The sequence below is a fragment of the Magnolia sinica genome, chromosome 1, assembly GCF_029962835.1.
Source record: "Magnolia sinica isolate HGM2019 chromosome 1, MsV1, whole genome shotgun sequence".
Taxonomy (NCBI): Eukaryota; Viridiplantae; Streptophyta; class Magnoliopsida; order Magnoliales; family Magnoliaceae; genus Magnolia; species Magnolia sinica.
Window position 1 is genome coordinate 83,111,932 of NC_080573.1, and position 6,393 is coordinate 83,118,324.

Here is a 6,393-nt window from a genome sequence, read left to right on the forward strand (position 1 = left end):
GTGTGTAGTTGTTCTTGCTAAAATATGTTCACTTGGCAGAAACCAGTTTCATTCTTTACTTTACATTCTTCAGGATTCCACTGTGTCACTTAAATTGACTTGTATGTAGTTTAAGAGTTTCCTTTTATCTCGATAGACATATTCTTGCCAACTTCCACCTAATCTGCTCAGAAGTGCTCATTATTAGCTTTGGTACTTAACCCTCTTGCTTAATATGGTAGTGCTCATTATCGTCTGAGCACCACCATTTAGGATGTTCCTGCACAATTTTTGTTTCAGATAATTTTGTTTGCTTCTTTTATTAATGCTTCATGGTGACAGGTGATATTTCTCAGGAATTATTTGGATCAATGGGGTTAATGAGTCCTAACATAATGGAACAACGTGCTATAAGTTCTTTAACGACCTTGATGTCTATACTACTGAAGGGTACCTTTTTAGAGTTTGAGAAGGTCAGATGTGTTTTCTGTCAAATCTCTCTCTCTCTCTCTCTCTCTCTCTCTCTCTCTCATTGTGAGTTGGTTGTTTTCTACTGGGGCTAATAATGAATCTATAGTTGCCGACCTCAACTTCTGTGTTCTCTTAAGCATTTAAATGGACTTCCGAACCAGAACTTACATGATGCACTTTTGAAAAATGACATAAATGTGAAAACACTATTTATTGTTGGATTTCAAAAATGATATTTGAAAGCATACAATCTCCTCTTTTTTTTTGGCTGATAAGAAAACATACAATCTTCTCTTGTATTGGAGGTTTGCTTCTTCTCTGCTTCTCACGAGATATCTGTGAGAACTGATCCTCTGGAGAAAGCATTAATCATTCTGTCAGAAAGGGTCTGTCATGGTCATTCCAGTGTAACTTTTCTTGTATTGGAGGTCTGCTTCTTCTTTGCTTATGGTCATCTCCATGCACTGATGAATCTTCTTGGTGATTTCATTATCTTTGCTATCTAGATATCTCTCATTTTTTAAATATCATTATCTAATTGCAATTAACAAGGCAAGAGTGTTACTGAGTTTGCTTCTTTTAGTTATGATAGAAAGTGCTTACATCCCATTGCCTTTCTGCAATTCTCCTAGTCCATTGATGGTAGCTCATATCTTTTTTCCTTTTATACAAGTGGCAAGCACCTTGTCCCCGTGGGTCTTGGAGATGATGATCAATGCACCCAAAATGACTTTACTGCATGGTGTGCCACATATTCGGAGAAGATGCAGCAAATCCAATATATATTAATGTATGGGACCAACCTTCCAGTGATGATTGTTTCTCAGGTGGACCATGATCTTGATAGACAATGGACAAAAGTATGCTCTGTCTCAGGGTGGATTGTTGGCACACCATACGGTAATAATCAAATCCGTTAAGAAGCTTTTATTATGGTTGCATTTGGCCATCTCTGAAATGAATCTATTACAGTTGTAAAATATTATTCTTGCAAGCATGCTCTCACTAAAGACTGACACTAAAATTTAGCATTGTTGTTGTCTTTCCTTAGTGTTGCTTCTTTAATATTCAATATGCTATGCAGCTATCTTCTTCATCCTTCCAGTGGAACATTCCCATAAGAAGAACATCTTTCCGTACTATTTTCTGCTTCTTCTGCTTTTATTTATTTATGAACATTTGATATAAGATGTGCATGAAAAGTTTCTGCGCCCTGACATAGTGCAAGTTAAAAGAATATCAGCTCCTGCATTCAGTCCTTTATGCGACTTCTTTTTCTAGGTCTTTCTATTTCTTTAGAATAGGCTGGTCCAATCATCAGGTTGGCTATACTTTCTTTAGAATTGGTTAAGATTCATATTAGAATTTTGAGACACAAGATCCATAGTTTTGTTTTCATTTTTTTAAAAAGATGAAAAAAAAAAGAAAAAAAAAAGAAGCTTTGAGAAAAATCAGTCAGTTTGTGTTTGTTTGGTTATGGTATATGAATCTTGTTGTAGTGTCATTCTGTAATTCTCTTTGGTTATGAAAAAAAGTGTCAGCATGTTTATTTTCTAGGGTCCCATGTGCTTGACACATTGTCTGTGATTCTGTGTTTGACACTAGCATATCTATGTTTAGTTACACTGCTCAGATCAACCTAGAATCACTTTAGCTATGTGAAATTTTGGATTACATCAGGCTAGAATCAATACTAGAGAGCATGGGAGCAAGAAATCCATCCTCTACTTCCACTGGCCATATTTTCTTCGGTCATTTATAACAGATGGAATTCTTATATTATCAAGCTTGTCTTCAAATTTTCTATTTACAAAGCATACTTTTGATTTAGAGCATAGCATGTCTGATTTTCATAATTGCACTTTATCATGCACTTTACAACTATCGTAGAAACAAACTACACTTGTTTCAATTTTGGTTATTTGACTTCTTCAGGGTTAGTTTATAGTTTTAAAGACTTGACACATAATCCATTTAATAGTAGCAAACTTACAGTGTTCCTCATACTCTTATAGGATAGATTGTCATGTATTTGTTCATGTTGTTACATGTGATTGAACAAGCAGGAATCCATCATCCATGTGGGACAAATTGGTTTTCAATAATAGAGGAAGAGTCCTTTCTATTTACTTGTTGGAAATTATAATGGTAACAATTTTCTGGATGAATTGCATGAACATGTTTACTCCACTAAGGTTTGTCCATGTGTCCTTGATGGTGATCCATTTCTTGATGAATCCCGTGAAGGTGTTTACATAAATTCGTCTCTTCATCTTTGGTTATGTTTTCTTACCTATGCATGATTGAGTTTTATTAGATGATCCTAGTCGTTGATTGGACTTTTCCCCGCTATTTGTTTTGCTTTGGTTGGAAAAAATCTGTGAGTGCTAAATTAATTGTTGGTAAATGGATTACAGGGCCTGTTTGGACGTTGAAAATTCCTGTAAATGCAGGTTGTAATTGATTTACAACTTTTACCTACATTTGAAAATCTTCCATTGGTGAGCCCACATGATGTGTTGGTTTGATGATTGAAACCATCTATGTTCTGGGTCCTACATTATAAGTGAAACTGTTAGCAGTTTACATTGAATGCATGATCCTTACCATCACTACGTGTACATTGAGAGCATTGTTGTAGCACAATTGGCACATACTTCACCATGTTTTTTCTATTCCTTTTGTGTGTACTGTTCAAATTGTCCAAATTACTTCGTCTATGCAGGATATGGGTATGACTTCATAAAAAAAAAAAAAGGTTTGTATTACCCACATACTTTACCACTTTTTTTTTTTAATTTTTATTTTAGTTTTTATTTTTAAAGTATGGGGTCTTGTTCATTTGCATATGTAATTGAGGATGAATGCTTCTTTTTGTTTTTGTTCATTTTTTAAAAAAAGTTTTCAATGTAGCGAATGACAGCAAAAGCTGCTCTAAACCATGAGTGGTTTAGTGAGGTCTCTCTACCTAAATTAAAATATTTTATGCCGACATTTCCTATTCAACATGCCCAAAATAGGTGTTTGGATGTACACCATAGATTTTGAACATAAACTACTTCAAATGATTGATTTCTTATGCCTCCTCTCTCAATACAAATATAGAAAATTGTGATTTCAATTGAAAATCTGGTGTTATTTTTTAATTAGTGAATTGGATTTTTGTTATATGCCACATATTTTCATCTGGGTTTGTCTTATTTGAATTTCTATAGAAAATGTTCCTTTTAAAAAAATGATTTTTCATGTAGAATTCCCTATTTTCATTGTTGATTTGATTTAATTAAAGTTGGGTTTATTTGGAACTTGGTTTGTTGCCAGATGGTTAATTTCAAGGGTTTTCTTATAAAATGTATTAGTAATGGCTTCTTTTACTACCATCTGAGGACCTCAAAAGCCCAACTAACTTGAGATTTTTATATGCAGGCTTATCTATTTTTAGCCCCACAGATCAATGTTGCCACTGCAAGGTTCAATATTGAAATGGTAAAAATTTTAACTATTTATTTTATCTTTGTTTATTCCTATTCTTCATAAATAATTTGATGTGTACACTATTTAAGTACTTTTATGCTTTTCATTTAATCTCTATTTGTGTTGCTTCCCCCCCTCACTAGATGTTGTCCCTAGGACTTTCACCATAGGTAAACATCTTGTCTCTATCAAAGTTTTCTTAAATCTTTACTTCCATGAGAAACTCTTTTGACATCTGGTCTACCCATTTATAGCACATCGATTGCCAATTTGTTTAAGTTCTTAGCTCCCAATGACTATATTTCAACTTCTAGTCTGATCTTAGGTCAAGTGGGTCTTAGCCTCCTGTCATTACCAACTATTTTTATCACTATTTGTACCGATGTCAATCTCATGAGTCTTACTTTTTGTAATTTTTTTACCCTTGTAGTGATTATCAGAAGCAGTGGGCCATCATTGAAACTGAAACAGTGTAAAATGTCATGGAAATGTGATTAAAAGAAGCCACAGAAATGAGATAATGTTTCCATATCGAGCCTTGTCGTTCTTACATGGCACACGGCATTTCCTTGCCATTTTCTATGTTATCATAGTTTAAGCAAGATCCTTAAGTTTCCTGCATTTAGAATCTACTATTTACCACCTTCTCGGAAATCGTATAGTTCAGGAAGTTATTCTCTGCTCTTGGAAACTCTATGATAAGATTTGTTCAACTCCAGCAAAATTTCTGAACCTTTTTGGGAATCTACTTTTGTTAAATTTCCTAGATGTGTTTGAGACCTGATTTTGGGTGGTAAATGTTGATGATTATCTACTGCATTTGAGACTTTGATGCTGGGTAATAAGTGTTGATGAGTATTTGCTGGAAATCAAAATACAATATGATGGAAAACAACCTGTGTTTGTGCATAAGACTAGCAGTTTGTCAGGTCGACCCACTAGCTAGCCAACCTAACCTGGTTAAAATCTAGGCACCGGTTGAGTTTATAAGGTTTCGGGTGTGATTTGTTCAGAAAATCTAGTCATTTAAGGACATGGCTGTGGCTTAGGTAAGAAAATGTGACCATTTAAGTAATGGCTCAGGCTTGAGTTGACCCTGACTCAATCTAACCTGTCCCAACCCACCCATGTTTATCATTTATATATAAGCAAATAGGTAGTGTTCAATGGCTATGTGCTTTCTTTAACTTTAGTGATGTGTGGAACCTTGCAAGAGGTCACAGTTCTATCTTTCACAACCTGTCTGTTGTTAAATTTGTGGTGCCAAAATCACTGTTATATATAACTTGCATAAGTGAAGCTCTCACAAGGATCAACATTCATGAACAAGCTAAGTTCACAATAAGCAAAGCTCACAAGTACAAGGATCAATCTTGAATGCAAGAACTGCTCACAAGACAAGACTCAAGCTGCAAGACTTCAAGCAGAGTACAAGGCAGTTTGTAAAGAACTTAAGACACTTTCAAGATTGAGCTACATCAAGATTTCAAGATCGATCTACATCAAGACTTCAAAGCTCATACTTCAAGGTCATTAGTTCCTAATGTTTCAATGTCCTTACTTCATGGTTGAGGTTTGACTGACCATAGGTTGACCTTAGAAGTAGGTCATTCTGGATACATAAGTCGAATGTTATTTTACATGAGTTTGGTCTGTTCTTCGACTAGTCCTAGAGTTGCTTCGACCAGTCTAAGAAATTCCTCTATCAGTCGTAAGTTTGTTACAAATTTCAGATAAAATCTGTTAGGCTTCGACTAGTCCAGGAATCTGTTCGACCAGTCGAAGGAACAGTGTCGACTGCATCTACGACCAGTCGAAAATCTTTGACTCGAAATCCAGCGATGTATTATAGGTTCTTCGACAAAGGAAACCTACGACGATCGAAGGTGACCTACGACGATCGAAGGAGACCTTCGACCGGTCGTAGAACGGTTATCTCACCGGATCTTTCAAATATCTGTTAGTGCTTCGACTAGTCGAAGATCTCCCTAGACCAGTCGAAGACACGATCTGCTCACCTATAAGTAGTGCACGAATCTCAGAAGAAATCATCGAATTAATTAATCCATTCAAGCCAATCTTCGTCGAACTTCTGAGAGATAATTCTGTGCTCCATCTAAGCTAAGTGTGCTTATTTAATATTCTCTTTCCTTAGCTTTATTTAATTGATTTTGTTTCTGCTATTCCAATCTAATTTGATAAGAGGAATTGTTATTCCCTTTCTTTGGAATCAAAATCAATTAAGGCAAGCCCTATTCGGTTTAATTTAAAATCTATTAGAATTAGAACCATTGTAATTGAGTACTGGACATTGAACTTGGACATTCAATCATCTACTCGATTTGGTTCTACCTGGCCGCTACAACGAAGGAGATAATTAGGTATTTTACATTTAATTGTAAATTCCTTTCTTTTAGTTTCTTTCAAGATTTGCTAGAAAAATCTTGTTATATTGGTTATCCGAGGAGA

General features: G+C 35.1%; 1 long non-coding RNA gene across 1 annotated transcript; it reads left to right on the forward strand.

The window, feature by feature from the left end:
- The first annotated feature begins 619 nt into the window (after positions 1-619).
- LOC131249767 (uncharacterized) lies at positions 620-4,595 on the forward strand. The gene is made up of 3 exons (XR_009172863.1): positions 620-1,350; positions 3,877-3,936; positions 4,355-4,595. It is a non-coding gene; the product is annotated as an uncharacterized LOC131249767 (long non-coding RNA).
- The last annotated feature ends 1,798 nt before the right edge of the window (positions 4,596-6,393 follow it).